Source organism: Mustela putorius, unplaced genomic scaffold (genome assembly GCF_011764305.1).
Source record: "Mustela putorius furo isolate JIRA1106 unplaced genomic scaffold, ASM1176430v1.1 tig00001533_pilon_pilon_pilon, whole genome shotgun sequence".
Taxonomy (NCBI): Eukaryota; Metazoa; Chordata; class Mammalia; order Carnivora; family Mustelidae; genus Mustela; species Mustela putorius.
Window position 1 is genome coordinate 195753 of NW_025421785.1, and position 18187 is coordinate 213939.

Here is an 18187-nt window from a genome sequence, read left to right on the forward strand (position 1 = left end):
TGGAGCAAAGATATATCCACAAGAATCACTCCACTCTTGCCGGCCATATCAGGGGAAAGGATCACTGAGGACCAAACATGCTTTTTCCTTCAAGTACTATTGAACTGTATGGTATTCAGGTAAAAGCAAAATCTTGGATAATTCAGGAATGGTATTCCTCTTGATGGGAAAGAGGAAACATTGCTTATTTTCTCCCAGCTCATCATCCATATTTTGTATGTTTGTTTTTGTTTTTTGAGTTGACTCTTTATGATATTTCACTAGAACTTGAATATGTGCTATATCACATCAGCAAAGACCTGGCATACATAATATTTTGTGTGAGAGTGTATGTCAAGGAAACATTTCAGTTCTCCCATCTGCTTTCATATTACCATATTCACACAGAGCACTTCACTTCTAACACTGTGGCTGAGGCTGTGGATTTTTCCCTCACCAGGCAACTCTGCAACACCAGCTGGGTGTCCTGTAGTTCCACTCAGCTTGACATTGTCTGCCTTGATCCCACAGGTTAAGGGCTCAGTCCCATCAGTCTGTTCCATCACATTTAGGTGCCAGTCACAAGTAGGAGGGTCCCATGTTACCCACAACTTCTCTACAACTTGACTACAAATCAGAGGTTCCTTCAACTCCTCCTCCGGTTCAACTGAGTGGCTCACAGAACTCTGGGAAACATTTGTTTTCATTTACAATTTATGAAAGGTATGATAAAGGATACAGATGAACAGTCAGATGCAGAGACACAAAGGGCACAGTCTGGGAGGGTCCCAAGCACAGGAATGTCTATTCCTGTGGAGCTGGGTTTTATCTCCCTCCTGGTACCTGGATATGTTTACTTACCTGGAAGTTCCCTGAAACCCCTGCTATGAGGATTTTTATGGAGGCTTCCTTACATAGATGTGCTCTGCTTTCAGCCCCCTCCCCTCTCTGGGGGAATGTAGGGGTTGGGGTGGGGGTGCCAAAGATTCTAAATTCTAATCATGGTGTGGTCTTCCTGGTGATGTGTCCTCACTGAGGAGCCATCTGGGAGCCCACCCAGAGTTGTGTTATTAGAACAAAATATTAAACTCAAAATGGATGAAAGACCTCAATGTGAGATAGGAATTCTTGCCAGTTTTCTTAAGGGGATTATTTCTCTCTGCTATCCCTCAAGATTCTGTCCTTGCCTCCCTTCCTGACTGCACTGTCCTATTGGGCAGGTGGAATGGACCAGTAGGGTCAAAATGCACAGCTTCTAGAAGACAAAGGGATACTCCAGTCTGCTCTCAGGACTTTGGAGTCTTTGTGTTTTTGGTGCTGGCGAAAGGAAATGAGAGAGGAGAGCAGACAAGAAAGAATGCTAAGTCATTAGAGAGAACTGGTGGGATAAAATACAGGCATGATGAGTAGAATGAGTTTAAAAACATGATACCATTGGGTGATTTTTTTTTTAAATACTCAGTAAGAATATTTTTAACAAAGTGAACCATTTAGTTTTGAAATATTCATTCTTAGCATCATTTGAGTTTTAAGATAGGATTACATTACATGATTGTCAACATTATTTGTCACCATGACTTTTTTTTTTTTAAATTTCGGATAGGAATTTTAATAAGATAGCATTTTATTTCAGTAGACATTTAAGTTAAAATTTAAATGTACATGTGTTCTTTCCCACATATTATCCAAAGACTACAAATTAGAGTGGAAGAATAAGGGGAATCAAGATACTTGTTTTAAAGTTCTTTTTACATTGTTTTGAAAATATTGTCTTCCTCATTTATTTCCATCATTTACCATGTTAGCAAAATCTACAAACTTGTACTTGGTAAGTACTGATTGGGCTTGGTATAGAGGATGTCCACAGGGAAGCTGCCATTCTCTTTCAAAGTGACCTTTGTTTATTTTTAAGCAAAATATTCACTTTATTCTTATATTTAATGGTAACTTTATTGTAAGAGGTTTAAAGTTTCCTAATAAATTATTTTACCTATTTGTACAAACTATTTATTTGTACCTCAGGAAGACTGTGGCTCCTAAAATAATTCAACATGTGTCATGATTCTTCTTGGTATAATTATATTTAAAATTATGTTTTAAAATTTTAATTTTTAATTGAAAGTGTTTATTGAAGGCAGTGTTTATTTTCTCATGCAAAGATGTTGAAATAAACATTCTTGTTGAAGTCTTCTCTTAAAGGTGTTGAGGTATGGTGACCCCAGACCCCAGACCTTGCCCAGTGGTGAGGCAGACCATCCCAGGCCATGCAACTGCCCAGAGTAGCCCTTCCTTATATCCTGGATCTTTCATCCACTAGGTGCTACTTACAGCTTCTTATGGGGGAGCGAATATTTGGGCAACTGTGCAACCTAAGGGCAGTAAGGTCCAGAAAGGAAGGAAACATGAGGGAATTTCTAGTTTCACTACTCAGGGTTTTTTGGGTTTTTGTTTGTTTGTTTGTTTTCCCCTATGAAAAATGAAGGCTCACAGGACAGAAGTATACCTTTGATTGGTGATGGGGTGGGGAAGCAAATTTTCTTCTCCCTATTATTGGAAAGCAGGAAAAATTAGTTAAAGTGAATAATCAGAAACAATTTGGGAGGGAAAAAGATCACAACAGGCATTAATCCATGTGGTGAATGTGGACTACTAATTCAGTTGTCTTTGGGTGTTTACTTACATACACACAAATGTGCATGCTTGGATCAGGGGAAAACAGCAGAAACTTGATGCATTTTGAAAGATGTAGAAGTACTAACCTTTAGAGGTACCGGGCTGTGTATTTGTTAGCTATCTGTATATGGGTATTTTTTTCAGAACTTGTTTCTGATTTGATAAATAGTCTATAGTCTAGATTCACTGTGGAAAACAGTATGCTTTACTATATTGAAATTAAAGTTCTTTGTTGAGAACTTGTCTGCCTCATGCAAGTGCCTCCAGGTATATAAAAGGTGGGAGGTCGGGGTACCAGGTGGTGGGTATTATAGAGGGCATGGATTGCATGGAGCGCTGGGTGTGGTACAAAAACAATGAATACTGTTATGCTGAAAATTTAAAAAAAAAAAAAAGAAAGTCAGTAAGAGAGCTGGGCATACAGCAAGTAGTAGGTCAAGTCCAATACCATATAATTTTTTGTATTGATTATGAAATTTAAAGAAGGAGAAAGGGACTTCTTTTTTTTATTCTATTTCTTTTCAGTGTTCCAGAATTCATTGTTTATGCACCACACCCAGTGCTTCATGCAATACGTGCCCTCCATAATACCCATCACCAGGCTCACCCAACCCTCTACCTACCTCCCTTCTAAAGCCCTCAGTTTGCTTCTCAGAGTCCACAGTCTCTCATGGTTTGTCTCCCCCACCAATTTCCCTCAACTCACTTCTCCCCTCCATCTCCCAATGTCCTCTGTGTTATTCCTTATGCTCCAGAAGTAAGAAACCATATGAAAATTGACTCTGCTTGACTTATTTCACTCAGCATAATCTCTTCCAGTCCAGTCCATGTTGATACAAAAGTTGGGTATTCATTCTTTCTGATGGAGGCATAATGATCCATATTGTATATGGACCACATCTCTATCCATTCATCCATTGAAGGGCATCTTGGTTCTTTCCACACTTTAGTGACTTTGGCCATTGCTGCTATGAACATTGGTGTACAGATGGCCCTTCTTTTCACTACATCTCTATCTTCTTGGTATATACTGAGTGCAGTTGCAGGGTCATAGGGCAGCTCCATTTTAATTTTTTTGAGGAATTTCCACACTGTTTCCCAATGTGGCTGCACCAAGAAAGGGACTTGTTATTAATTCTGTGGAGCTGGTCAAGTCTGATACTCAAAGATGAATTCTTTCAGACATAAAGTAGTTTATACTGATTCTATTCTTCAGATTCATCTACAAGGAAAAGGCTATAAAACTAAAGTCCCATGGATTTGATTAGGGTAGTATTGGATGTTAAAGTACCTGAAATGATGAAGAACGTCTGTACATTCTTCTAGATTTGTTTCAGTCCTAAAATATTAAATTAGTTATAATGTATGTGAAAATATCCTTACTATTAGAATTGCTTATCCTTTCTCAAAATTTTTAGTGGCTTAGTACTTAGTACTTTCACCACTGTATGCCATAGCTGTAATAAGCAAGCAGTAACAGGAGCCACCATCCCACCTTTGTCAGGTCACAAGGCAGAATCAGAAACAAGTCTACCAAAAAATGTCATACCTAATAATTTCTGGTACTTTAATTTTAAAGTTTTAGTTGATATTCATCCAATCAAATATATAGCTGAGGTATATGTTTGTGAGAAATTGAACTGTTTAGGGTGGTGGGTTAAACTCACTCCCCTAATCATGTATTCTGTTTTCTTCCAGACATCCCCCATTTTGAGACCAGCGCCAGTGTATGTACATTACTACAACTCAAGACAATGAAAACATTTATAGTATAAAAATTGCATACATGGCAGTTCACATTGTTTTTATTAAATGGATTATAAATTTCTTTTTGAAAAAAAAAAGTATCTAGCTATAATCCAAAACACTCAAAATCGAGTTGCTGTACTGCCCCAAATCATACAGGTATGTCATTCCTCTTTTTCTTATATTTTACATAGGTAAAAATACACTAACACATACCAAAGTAATTGACTCATAGGGTTTTTGGTTCCTAAAGGATGCTGGTTCTAGGGATTGTGTTTATGGGTGGGCTCTCTCTCTGTTGCTGAGGTGTCAGAGGGACTTCTGAGGTAGCACTTGCCATGCTCTGCTGACATTGCCATGACAAGGTGATCTTGGGGGCCAAGGAGATGTTCTGAGAACATGGTGTTGTGTGCAGTCTCCTGGACCCTCTCATTTTCCTTCCTTTTCTCAAGAACCAGTGACATCAGAGCATAAGACCAGGCACCTGTGTTGCCTTCACCCATCCCCAGCACCAGGCAGGCCCTCAAGAATCATGTAGGTGGGCTGTGGGAAGGACCTATTCGACTGCCAAGTGCCTTTTGGCATCTCAGGGGGATCAGTGGAAGAGCATCTCAGAATTTAGAGGTGCCATGATGGAATGCCTGGAAGAAAAGGCCGTCTCTTTCGAAGGCTTTCAGAGAAGACCTCTTTCTGTGTGGGGCCCATGGTATACCTTCCCTCTCTTGTGGTCCTTGGTCATAGAGAAATGGGCTTTCCTAGCAGGTTGAGTTGCTTAGAGACTTTGTGCGTGTACACAAGGACAACTTGGGGAGGGTTTGAGAGCAGCTGCTTCATGGCAGGGGCCTGCTTTTATGCACAAAGCATGGTCCCCTTAGAGCAGGTTCGCTGATGCCCCGGAGTTCCCAAAAGTGTGACTAGGCCTGAGCTGGAAGAGTTCACACACCTGAGTGGCAGGTAGCATCTTGGTGGAGGAACACCAAACTGAGGTCCAGAGCACGTGTCCTCATTGATTAAGAACTGACTACAGAGCTAGAGAAACTTATTGTCAAGAAGTCTGAGGGGGATACAGTTACAGTAAAGAGCAGCAAAATACTTTTTGATTTTGAAAGGGAGCTTTGGGGTGCGTGGGTGGCTCAGTTGGTTAAATGTCTGCCAGAGATCAAACCCTGTGTTGGGGGGCGGGAAGTCCCTGCTCAGTGGGGAGTCTGCTTCTCCCTCCCCCTTTCCCTCTGCCACTCCCCCTGTATGTGCTCACTTTCTCTCTGTCTCTCTGTGTCAAATAAATTTTATAAATCTTTTAAAACATAAAAATACAAGAAAGATTGAAACTTAAATTTACTAGTTGTAACATGTAATAGGAACACTGTAAACAGTAATGATCACTGCTGAGAACAAAATTGATTTTTTTAAAGATTTTATTTATTTGACAGAGAGAGATCCCAAGTAGGCAGAAAGGCAAGCAGAGAGAGAGAGAGAGAGGAGGAAGCAGGCTCCCCACCGAGCAGTGAGCCCAATGCAGGACTCGATCCTAGGACCCTGAGATCATGACCTGAGCTGAAGGCAGTGGCTTAACCCACTGAGCCACCCAGGTGCCCCACAAAATTGATTTTCCAAAGGAATATCCCTGAACACTGAGGAAAATTTCAAAGAGATGGAAATGAGAAACGAATAAGTAAGATCTGAGGTCAGGTCCAAATCTACCTTGCAAGTATCCTGAGGACAAAAGGAGAAAATAACAGAAGTTATAACTGAACTAATGCAGCATTTACTTGAGCTGAAAAACAGTCATGCCTTCAGTTCATAAAGCCTTCAAGTCCCAGGGAGAATTAGTTGAACAGACTCAAACCAAAACAGACATAAACCTATTTGACTTTCAGGGACTAAGAAAAAATTGTCAGAGTTCCAAACAGAAACCACCAGTTCCTTCTAGAAAATGAGACAGAGTATCATTGAATATTGACTTTAAGCTCTATCCCTCAGAGCTGAAAGAACTCTCTTTCTTAGAACTCTTGCTTCCTATCACATATGTAAGCAGATGTCAGATTGATTAACATTGTAAATTGGTTTAAGCTCTAACTCTACAAACAAAATGATAAAGAATTTGGAGACAATCTAGGGGCATGTAAATATTTGGGAAGTGGTAGACTACCTTAGGTAGAGATAAGACCCACAGACCATAGAAGAAATGACATGCCACTTTATTTTAAAAAATTAAAAAAGATTTGTATATCAAAAAATAGAGTAAAGCTGCATGTGGGCAACAGGCTGTGAAAAGCATCTGTAACATCAGCTGTTCAAAGAGTTCATGTCTCTGAAGTGCCTACAAATTGAGAAGAAGACAAACAGTCCAATTGAAAAACAGACCAAATGAGAGGAAGGAGAAGTTCATGGAAAAGGAAACAGAAATGACCCTGGATTTCATATTGAGCCAGGGAACACCATTAGTTCTGGACCATGTTGAGACACCTTTATTCACTCACCCTGTAGACAAAAACTAAAAACCATCAGGTAGTCAAAAATTTGCATGAAATCATATATAAGAAACACAGTCCCACTCTTTGATAAATTTTACAGTCTATCTTATGTGATTGTTGAGTCAATTCAAAACAATCTGTTTAGAGACTCTGACTGTTCCCTACTTGGTTACAAATTTTCAGGGAACCATCACTGTATTTATTGAGAATAAGTTCCTCATTCTTGAAAAATACATTTGAGTAATGAAAAATAGCAAGAATAGCGGAATAACCACAAATTCAAGGTTCTAGTTTTCCCCCCACGCTTAGTTGGAAAGGAAACTTTTCACACATGTGAGTCATCTACTTTTATTATCTGGCTTTCTTAGCTTCCGTAAAGTCTGACCTCATGAATCAGTTTGGATGGTTGTCTCATCCCAACTCAAACTGTCTGAAAGATTAAAAAACAAAACAAAACAAAACAAAACAAAAACCTTCAACCTCATGAAGAAGCAGCTCATGGCAGGGCTTGCAGAGAATGTGTTTTATTCACACTGTCTCCATGATTCTCTCCATTTTTCCTACTCTGCCCTTTCCCTCTGGCCAGTTTGTCTTCCACCCCCTGATGACTGTGTGATGGCTGCCCGCAGTGGGGGCACTGCTTTCCTTGTTCACATTCAGAGACAACCCAGATATTTCTGTAAAGCCCTTCCCGTTTGTGTGCGTGGGACAACCTAGGTTACTGTCTCTCGTAGAACAGTAACAAGGCACTGGTTGTTGTGCAGCTGGCTGTGTGAATGGCCCAGGAGGAATATGACTGGCTTCCATGACAGAACCCTTCCCTGTAGTGTGGATGGGGCCAGCTTCCTGTGAGTCACCCTGGGCTGCAGTGGGAGGAGGCACACGGTGCACTGGGGTTCAGGGAGGGGGGGGGGGGGGAAGGATGCTGGCAGTCAACTCTCCAGGCCCAGTACTACCACACCCTGAAGATAGTCCTACCTAGAAATGGTCCCTGCCATTGTACAGACTCAATATGTCTCACAGTGAGTTTTTCTAGTAGTTTTTTAGTGCCACTGTAGCAAATGACAAATTCTCAGTGGCTTGAAACAACACAAGTTGATTATCTTGCAGTTCTGGAGGTCAGAAGTTCAAAAGGGTGTTAACAGCCTGTGTTCCTTCTGGAGGCTCTAGAGGAGAATCCACTTTCTTGCCTTGTCCTGCTTCTAAAGCTGCCTGCATTCCCTGGCTTGTGGCCCTTCATTGCACCACCTTTTATCCCTCTGTTTCCAACTTCACATTGCCTTCTGATTCTGATCCTCCTGTCTCCTTATGGATCCTCATGATTACATTGGGACCACCGAGGTGATCCGGGATAATCTCTCCCCCCTCACACCTTAATTTAATCATGCTTGCTAAATCCCATTTGCCAGGTAAGATAAAGTACTCAGAGCTTCTTGGGCTCAGGGTATGGTCATCCTTGGGGCAGTCGCTATTCAGCTGATCAGTTGCCTCCTGTACTCCCTTTTATGCCTCACACCTCATCTCACATGTGTCTGCTGTGTTCCTCTCTTCATCTGCATTGCAAATGAGAAATGCAGCAATTTAAACCATTGAATATTAGATTTTGGAGATAGTTGCGGGAATAAAAGCACATATAATTTTATTTGTCTCCTAAAAGTTTTTGTTTGGAATTTTAAATTTTACCTAATTGTCCCTAGGTAAATTAAATATGATTCAATCCGTTGATCTGAAAAATCTTTTCAAAGAGTATACCGCTGTTGTAAAGGCCCTTCAAAACAGTATTTTGAGTGCTGTTTCCAAATGAAGTTTACACTTTCACCCTTATCACTGTATTAAAGGTCATGTTTGAGGGTTTTTTGTGTGCGTGCTTTTTTCCAAAGTGAACTTGCTTCTCTATCTAAAACTAATACCTCGAACAGTATTTTTCACCAGGGAGGAGAGGAATTAGTGTATCTTCTAGACTAAGTTTTCTTTCCATGTGAAGAATCTGTTAGGACTAATATTCATGGGAGAAGGAAAAGACAGTAGCTCTTACACCCCATATACTATGTTGACAACAACAGCATAAGCCTGACCAAAGCTGTACATCTTGGTGCATCATTTCAGCTGAAATGTGTTCAGTGAAGTATGATTTATTCCTTAGTAATTCATTTTTGTGTGAGATAAAAGTACATCAACAGAAATTAGGGAAAGCAGAGTGGTAATTTTAAAATTTCATCAGTGACTGTTTTTTACCAGTTCTATAAGCACATTAATTGATATTAAAACTCATAAAAGCTCATTTGGGAATGAAAAAGAAAGTTTGAGGTGGTATTGATTTTTTCAATGATATTTGTATTTATGTGTATGATTACGCTTAGTTACACTTTGATTGAGTCCGAATGTGCCCTTCAACAATAATCCATGGGCTCTGGGTTTCCTGAAGTTGTATGTCATGGGGGGGGGTGAACAGTTAGAAAAAGTGAATCCCACAAATTGACAACTCTATGGGGGTTTATATATTACACAAACACATTTGTTTGTTGACTGCCACTCCAGTACTTTCTGTGTCCTAGAGCTCTACCCACGTGGTGCAGGCTGCCCCCATCTGTGCTGGAGAATCAGGACGGGGCATTCAGTGGCCCTAGGCATCCCCACAGAGCTGCAGTTGCATCCTCTCATTTCCCACCTAGTTTGTGGGCATCCCCCTTTAGCTTGACCCTGACAGTGGACAGGTCTCAGTATGAGCTGTCTTTGGGAAGAAACAAGATGTTGGGGGGCAGCGGTAGTTGTTGATGGGAAGTTTTAAGTGTCAGGTTGTATCTTGCAATTTCCTGAACCCTGGCAGTGCAGGCCTGGGCCAACGTGGTATGTCTGTTTCACCGACCAAATCTTTCTCATGTGCCCAAAAAGTGAAACCATATTGGCATTTGCCACCAGAATCAACTAAAACAAAATAATAGTTGAGAATTCCAGCTTGGTTATAGTGAGTGGAAAATGGACCTCTCTCTGTTGTTAATTCTTACATATGATTTTACTGTTCATCTTCATAAAAGGGATAAGAAATGAGGAAACTTGGATTATCAGTTTGTTTTCACTCTCATCACTCACTACAGTTATAATTGTCAAAATACCAAGAAGTTTTTGGAAAGTTTTTTTTTTTCTTTTTTTTCTTTTTTTGTGGAGGGAGTAGGGCTAAGACTCTCTATCAAGAGAAGTCGTTTTCAATTTATGGTATGATGGGAAATCCATCTCGTATGTCCTATTTGGATAACAGAGCTCACTTTTAATTTTTTTAAACTTCCTTTGATTTTTTTTAAAGATTGTATTTATTTATCAGAGGGGGGGGGAGAGCAAGCACAGGCAGACAGAATGGCAGGCAGAGGCAGAGGGAGAAGCAGGCTCCCTGCCGAGCAAGGAGTCTGATGTGGGACTCGATCCCAGGATGCTGGGATCATGACCTGAGCCGAAGGCAGCTGCCCAACCAACTGAGCCACCCAGGCGTCCTTTGATTTTTTAATTGAAGTATAGCTGACCCACAATGTTGCATTAGTTTCAGATATAAAACATAAGATTTGACAAGTGTGTATGTTATGCTGCGCTCGCCGTACTGTACCACCAACCATATTCCCCATGCTGTGCCTTTCATCCTGCAACTTATTAATTTTGTAACTGGAAGCCTGTTATCTCCCACTGTACTTCACGCATTTTGCCTGTCCACCCACTGCTTCCTCTTTGGAAACGATCAATTTGTTCTCTGTAGTTATGGGTCTCTTTCTGTTTTTCTGTGTGTTCAGAGAACTTTTTAAGATAACTTAGTGCCTTGGGACGCCTGGGTGGCTCAGTTGGTTAAGCAGCTGCCTTCGGCTCAGGTCATGATCCCAGTGTCCTGGGATCGAGTCCCACATCAGGCTCCTTGCTCCGTGGGGAGCCTGCTTCTCCCTCTGACTCTGCCTTCCACTCTGTCTGCCTGTGCTCGCTCTCACTCGCTCTGTCTCTGACAAAGAAATAAATAAAAAATCTTATTAAAAAAAAGATAGCTTGGTGCCTTTAAACATATTCTTTGATTTACATTATTTTGGATACGATTTGCCATGTTGCCCAATTAGTTATGTAATGACTTCAAAATTTGGGGGCTTAAAACAACCCTTTTGTCATATTACATATGTTTTGGGGGTCAGAAATTAGGGCAGGATCTCATGGGGCAATTTTTTTATGCTTAATACGGCATTAACTGAGGTCAGTGGGTGGTGGCCTTCAGCAGGTGGCTGCTTGGTCTAGAGGATTCAGGATGACTTTATGCACATGCCTGTTACTTTGATGGGTACAATTGGGAGATGAGGCTCAGCTGGCCCTCCACTTCCGTGCTGTCTTTGTAACAAGGTTGTTGGACTTCTTTCCTGTCCACTCAGAGCTCCAATAGCAAATGTTCCAAGAGAGGGGTTCCTTTTGGACTTGGGCCTGAAACTGACACAAGTTTCTTCCACTCTCTTCCACTGTTTAACACAGTCACAGAGCCCATGTGAATCAAAGGGAATAGGGAATCATAGGATTTGTGATCATTTTTTAACGTGCTACATATGTTCATATGTGCATTTTTTTTTTTCCCGTTTCTCTGACCTGTGGGAAAATGGAAGTTATTGATCAAAGAGTGACAGGTTATCAAGCTGTATGAGAGACATTAGACTTAATCCAACCTCCATACTTTATAAAGAATATATATGTAGGTGCACATGTACATCTCCATATCAGTTATTATATATACACTGTATATCACTAAAAATGGTGTCCGTGGATCAGCAGCCAGTTCTTCTGTTTTCATAGGAATGAAAAGGACTCGTCATTCCCCGGCAAATCTGAAGAAAGCAGTGAGAGCAAGAGTAAGGGAGAAAGAGAGTGAGAGGAGCATCTGATGGGATAGGATTTCTTACAAAAGGAGTCTTGAAATGACCAGAGAAAACAGACCAACAGAAAAGGGCAGACTTTGACCAAGCGGTGCTCAACGACGTGAATATCCACATGGAACATAAGAGGTTTTAACGCTATTCCCTACTGATGGAGCCTACATACTAAAGAGGACATCAGAAGTTTTCTGGAAGATAGAATAGAAAACCATTTTGAGGAACTGGGGGAGGTGGCAGAGATGAGTGGAACAGAATACCAAAAACAGGAAGCCTAAGGAAGCTTGGGTGCCGCTTCCAGTCAGCGACGAGAGAAGAATTAGGCACGAACCAGTCATCTGCAAAAGACGGGGAGCAGGGGACGACAGTCCACAAGGACAGCTGCCAGGAACACTCCACAGTCTCACTTTTATTGGATAGAAAACAATAGCCAATAGAAGGATTGAGGAAGGTCAAATGTTAATCCCGTCTTGCTGAGAAGCAAGAAGGAGGATAAAGTTTATAGTTAAACAAGCACATTGAAAGAACTCTTCTAACTAACAACGGGCACTTCTGGGAAGAGAAAGGCTGGATAACGGATAAGGGAGGCAGGCAGTTTTCATTCCACCCTGAGTTGACCTGGTGTTCCCGGGTGCTCCGCTTTCCTGAAGCAGGCGGCATTCCGCCCTGGGCCGGCCGGGCTTCCAGCCAGCGCAGCTTCTGTGAAGGGGGTTGGCGTTCCGCCCTGAGCGAGCTGGGCATCCCCAGCTACCCAGCTTCACAGTCATATATCCTCCTTTTCCCCAAAGACCTGTTGCCAGTGTATGTATTTCTAGAGGTCATATGTAAATGTGCTTGGTAACTAGTAAAATCCTCCAGGGGTTACAGTTTAAGTAACAAATTGTTCTGAGGGGCAGCAGCAGTTGGGAAGTTGGACTCTACTCATTCCAAGGTTCCAAACAAAAAATCTTGCCCAACAAATGACAAGACTAAAAGTATGAAAGGCTCTATGGAGATACCAGATAAGGAACTGTATACAACTCTAGATAGGAGAACCTAGGAAACAAGAAGGATAGATAGGTAACTTCAAAACAATGAAAATCCTAGAGCAGAAATATCCCAAGGAGAAAACCATCGGCCAAGAAACATGAAAAGATTCCTGAAATCCTCAGTGATCACAAAACAACAAAAAGGAAAACACAATGTGTTAGTGTTAACCCAAGGAGGGAGACCCCAAAGAGTGTTGCTTAATCCAATGGATTGAATCATGAAAAACGGATTTAATCATGGAGTGGGGCACCTGGGTAGCTGCTTTCTGCTGGGATCCTGATGCCAGGGTCTTGGGCTCCAGACCTTCCTGGGGCTCTGTGCTCAGCAGGAAGCCTGCTTCTCCCTCTCCCACTTCCATGGCTTCTACTCCTTCTCAAATTGGGCTCCCTCTCTCACTGTCTCTGTCTTTCTGTCCAGTTCATCAATCAATCAAACAATTCCTTCAGTTCAAGAAGTAAAAATCAAATGTTGATGCATGGGGCCCTAAAGAACGACAAGAATATGGAGGGTTGTTTGATGATTTTTTTAAGATTTTCTTTCTTCCTTTGACAGAGAGGAGAAGGAGGGAGAGAGACAGGCAGAGAGAGAGAGGTGTAAACGGGCTTCCTGCTAAGGAAAGAGCCAGATGCAGGGCATGATGCGCAGGCTGCTGCCTCGACAAGTCCACCGTGAAGCCCTGCAGCAGCTCCAGCAGTCCCAAGCGGATCTCAGGAGCGCGCTCAGAGGGCGCTGGAGGCGTTCAAGGAGGCTTGCCCCAAGGCTCCCTGGGCTCAGCTGCTCCCTGCTGCTCCCTGCCATGGCAGCACCCAGGGCGGCGGGGGCAAAGGCGGCATCCGCGGAGGGAGCCCGGACCTGGGAGGGCGGGCAGCACCTCGGGCACCTCCCGCTCGCCCTGGGGCCTGTCACTTCTCTCCCCACCCCTCCCACTCTCAACCATTGTTCCCTTCTGTGAAGGGTTTTCATACTTGGTTTTAGGGCAAGAGCACAATTGAGTGTGATGGGGGAAGGGCAGGACCAAAAGAGAGAACCAGTGGACTCAGCCCTGAGCCCAGAGCTTTCCTCAGGGCTCAATCTCAAGAACCTGAGATCACCACCTGAGCCAGAACCAAGAGTTGGGCACTTCACTGAGGGTGCCACCCAGGTGCCCCTCAGCTGTTGTGGACCAATTTCTGGAGAGGGGTGCCTGCGTGGCTCTTTTAGTTCAGCAACTGCCTTGGGCTCAGGTCATGACCCCGGTCTTGCAGGATCTCCTCCCGCCTCGGGCTCCCAGCTCCTTGGGGAGTTGGCTTCTCCCACTGACCTTCTCTTCTCTCATGCTCTCTCTCACTCATTCTCTCACAAAGAAAGAAAGAAAAGCTTTCCAAAAAAATGTCTTTAGCCTTGTTTTATGGGCTTCAATATGGTTGATCTCAATGAGTTTTCTCATCGGATGCAGACAACTTGAGGATAGCCATGTCTTTCTAAAAGGGTCCTTTTGTGTTCTGAAATGTCTTCTTTCTCTGTTCATTTATCAGGTGTCTTTTTATTGTCTCTTCTCAAGACCTAGGATTCGTTTGGGTAAGCTCTAGTCCTTTTCATCCTTTTTCTTTCCACAAAATCTATAGTAGCCTCTGCATCCTTCTAAGTAGAGTTTATTTTTCACTGACCTATTGAGGTCTTTTCTTTCAATAGAATTTGAGTCTTTCACTCTGAAGGTCATTGTTGAAATGTTGAATTTGAAGTCTACTACCTCGCTAGGTGTATTTTCTTTTTCCTGTCTATTCCTTCTTCCCTTTCCCTTTAGAACTGCCTTCCTTTCGATGACCTGAGTCCTTTGGAGGCTAATCTCTGCCTTCTTTGACTGGCTGTCACAGGGGCAGACAGAGATTAGTAGGTATTTCTGACCCTTTTTACAATTGTTCTCCCCTTCTTTAGGGAAGCTCTAGAGTCAGCTTTCTCGGATGGATCATTTCATCCCACTCCTAACTCGTGCTCCTTACCGGGTCTCTACTGAATATTGTGACTTAGCCAGAAGAACACTTCCCTCTGGCTGGTTGGAACTCCAATGACCTCTAGCCTTGTAGGAGTCTTGGCAACCATCTGGTTCCGTTGCCTTGACTCTTTGTCAGAACCTGGAGCATTTTTTTTTTAAGACACACACTGCTTCCTATGGACCAAGGACTCAAGAGGACTCCAGTGTGTATTTTCAAGAGCTTGTTTTCTACTTGAATTCTGTCTCTCTGGAACCCATGGCCTTTTCATTACTCCAGCCTTCCTGAATTCCAGTCTCTCTTTCCTCACACCAGGGAGACTCCCATCTTTTCCTTGGAATCTCCTCCCTCCCCTCACCATCCAGAATTCCTCCAGGTGAAAAGCTGAGTGAATCCTGGGGCTCAGTTTATTTTTTTTTTTTTTGATTGATTGTTTTTCTTTTCACAGGGTTCACAAATGTGCGTTCATTTTCAATGTTTTAAAGAGTTAGATATATAGATATATATATAGGTAGATATAGACATATCTATATCTATATAGATTGATACTTTTTTCTTTTCAATTCCCCATGGGCTTCTGATTGGTTACTTTTCCTCTCACAGAGTTTGTATTAGTTTTCTAGGGGTGCTATTATAAGATACCACAAGACTAGAGGCTGAAATAACAAAGTGGACAGAATTTGAGTCGTTCACTCTGAAGGTCATTGCTATATTAAATTTGAAGTCTACTACCTCGCTAGGCATATTTTCTTTTTCCTGTCTATTCCTTCTTCCCTTTCCCTTTTGAACTGCCTTCCTTTTTATAACCTGAGTCCTTTGGAGGCTACTGTCTGCATTCTTTTATTGGCTGTCACATGGGCAGTGAGAGATTAGTAGGTAATTCTGACCCTTTTTTTACAACTAACTAACTCAGGCTCCTTACCGGGTCTCTACAGAATATTCTGACTTAGCCAGAGGAACTCTTCCCTCTGGCTGGTTGTTACTCCAATGACCTCTAGCCTTGTGGGAGTTTTGGCAACCATCTGGTTCCATTGACTTGACTCTTTGTTAGTACCTGAAGTATTTTCTTAGACACACACTGCTTCCTATGGAGCAAGGACTGAAGAGGACACCAGTGTGTATTTCCAAGAGTTTGATTTCTACTTGACTTATTTCTCTCTTGAACCCATGGCCTTTTCATCACTCCAGCCTTCCTGAATCCCAATCTCTCTTTCCTCACATCAGGGAGACTTCCATCTTTTCCTTGGAATCTCCTCCCTATGTGCACCATCCAGAACTATTCCAGGTGAAAATTCGAGTGAATCCTGGGGCTCAGTTTTTGTTTGTTTGCTTGCTTGCTTTCCTTTTCACATGGTTTTCAAATGTCCATTCGTTTTCAATGTTATAAAGAGTTATTTATATAGATATAGATATAGACATATCTATATAGATAGATAGATTTTTTTTCTCTTTTCCAATTCCTCGTGGGCTTCTGATTGGTTACTTTTCCTCTAACAGGGTTGTATTAGTTTTCTAGGGGTGCTATTACAAGATACCACAAGCCTAGAGGCTGAAACAACACAAGTGGACAGTATCACAGTTCTAGAGGCTACAGTGCTTATAGACCATGCTCCTTTTGGAGGTATTATGGGAGGATCTGTTCCAGGCCCCTTTTCCAGCTTGATGTATTTGGACTTTGGACTTCTTCACATGGCCCTCTCCCTCAGTGCATATCTGTGTATCCATAGTCTCCCTTAGAAGGACACAAGTCCTCCTGAATTAGGGGCCCAGGCTATTCAAATATGATCTCATCCACGCTAGTTACATCTCCAGGGACCCTATTTCCAAATAAGGTCACAAACCCAGGTGCTGGGGTTTAGGACTGGGATAGTATATATGCATACACACACAAACACACACACACGTATGTGTGTATGTCTATATGTATTCATATTTGCATTTATATTTATATTTATATATACATATACTTTTTGATTTTTTTTTCCTAATAAAACATTTTTGTTCAGAATCTCAGTCTTCCTTCCTTTCAATAGAATATGATTCGCATGCTTTTGGTACCTCCTGAACAATTCGAACACCTCTACCTCCTCAATTTCCATGAAAGTTATTCTTACCTAAAGTCGTCTGCCATTTATTTTTAAAAACAGTTCACATCTTTTTGCAGTTTACAGTGTTTTTGGTTTGAGTATATGTTTATAGGCTGATGAAGGTGACTTTCGTCCTACTCTTTCCTTCTGAATTTGATCCTTTTTGAAAAAGTAAATTTTCTACTCTTTAAAAACAAGGACTTAGAAAAGCGAAATGGTTCTTTTTTGTGAGTCTGCATTCCATTTTCTCATTGTGCATGTGCTTTATGTGACCACAGTTTTGGGGGCTGACAGCATTTATCAGCATTTAAAAGAAAAAAAATTTAATTGAAATTAATTTAAATTAAATATATTTAATTAAATTTAAAATTGAAAAAACAAATTAAATTTAAAATTTAAATTAAATTCATTGGAAGGGGACGTAAAACTTGAGAGACTAAGGACTCTGAAAATCAATCTGAGGGATTTGTAGGGGTGAGGGGTGGGAGGTTGGGGGAACCAGGTGGTGAGTATTAGAGAGGGCACAGATTGCATGGAGCACTGGGTGAGGTGTAAAAACAAGTAATACTGTTATGCTGAAAATAAAAAAAAAAACAGAAAAAATTGAAAAAAAAACTTAAATAAATACTTTTAAAGAAAAAAATGTATTTTACAAAAGGGATCTATGACTTTCTTTTTTTTTTTCTTGTTACTGTCAATGACATGAAGACAAAGTCAGCCTAACCTAGCCCTGTCAGCTATTAGCATGATCACTTATTTCAATGTGGAGTTAATTTAAAATGAACACTCTGGGAGAAATAAACTATATAAATCAAATATATAAGCATTATTCTAAAGTTTTGGACTTTGCTTCAAGAGAGTTGGCATATCTTTAGTTTCACTGTGAGAGCAATAACCAGTCACTGGGGTATCTAGTAGGATATGTAAACTGGTAGCAAACTGAAATGAATGCTAATATATACATCCATATACATGTATGCATTGTTTATACGGTATAATCATATATTAAATCCCATGGCTTTGGAAGAAAGTTCTGAACAGCTCTAATATAAAATGATAGAGAATATTGCAAAATAGAATATGTAGACTTTCAAATTGGAATTCAAAGTTTTGTGACAATTGTCAATATTTGCCAAACTTTTCAGTAGGTTCTTTGATGCCTGATTCTTTATTTGGGTATCAGAAAATCTTTTTCCCATATGGAAGCTTTACACATATTCCTAAGCCAAATGGAATAGACATTTTGACTTATATGCAAAAGATTTGTGGTCTTTGCAGAGTCATTACAATTTCTCTTGTGGTACAGATGAAGCCATAAATAAATAAATATTTTATATATTATTTATATT

General features: G+C 41.2%; 1 long non-coding RNA gene across 1 annotated transcript; it reads left to right on the forward strand.

Moving 5' to 3' along the window:
• The first annotated feature begins 4489 nt into the window (after positions 1–4489).
• On the forward strand, positions 4490–12614 carry LOC123394135. Its single transcript, XR_006608901.1, has 2 exons — positions 4490–4557; positions 11676–12614. It is a non-coding gene; the product is annotated as an uncharacterized LOC123394135 (long non-coding RNA).
• The last annotated feature ends 5573 nt before the right edge of the window (positions 12615–18187 follow it).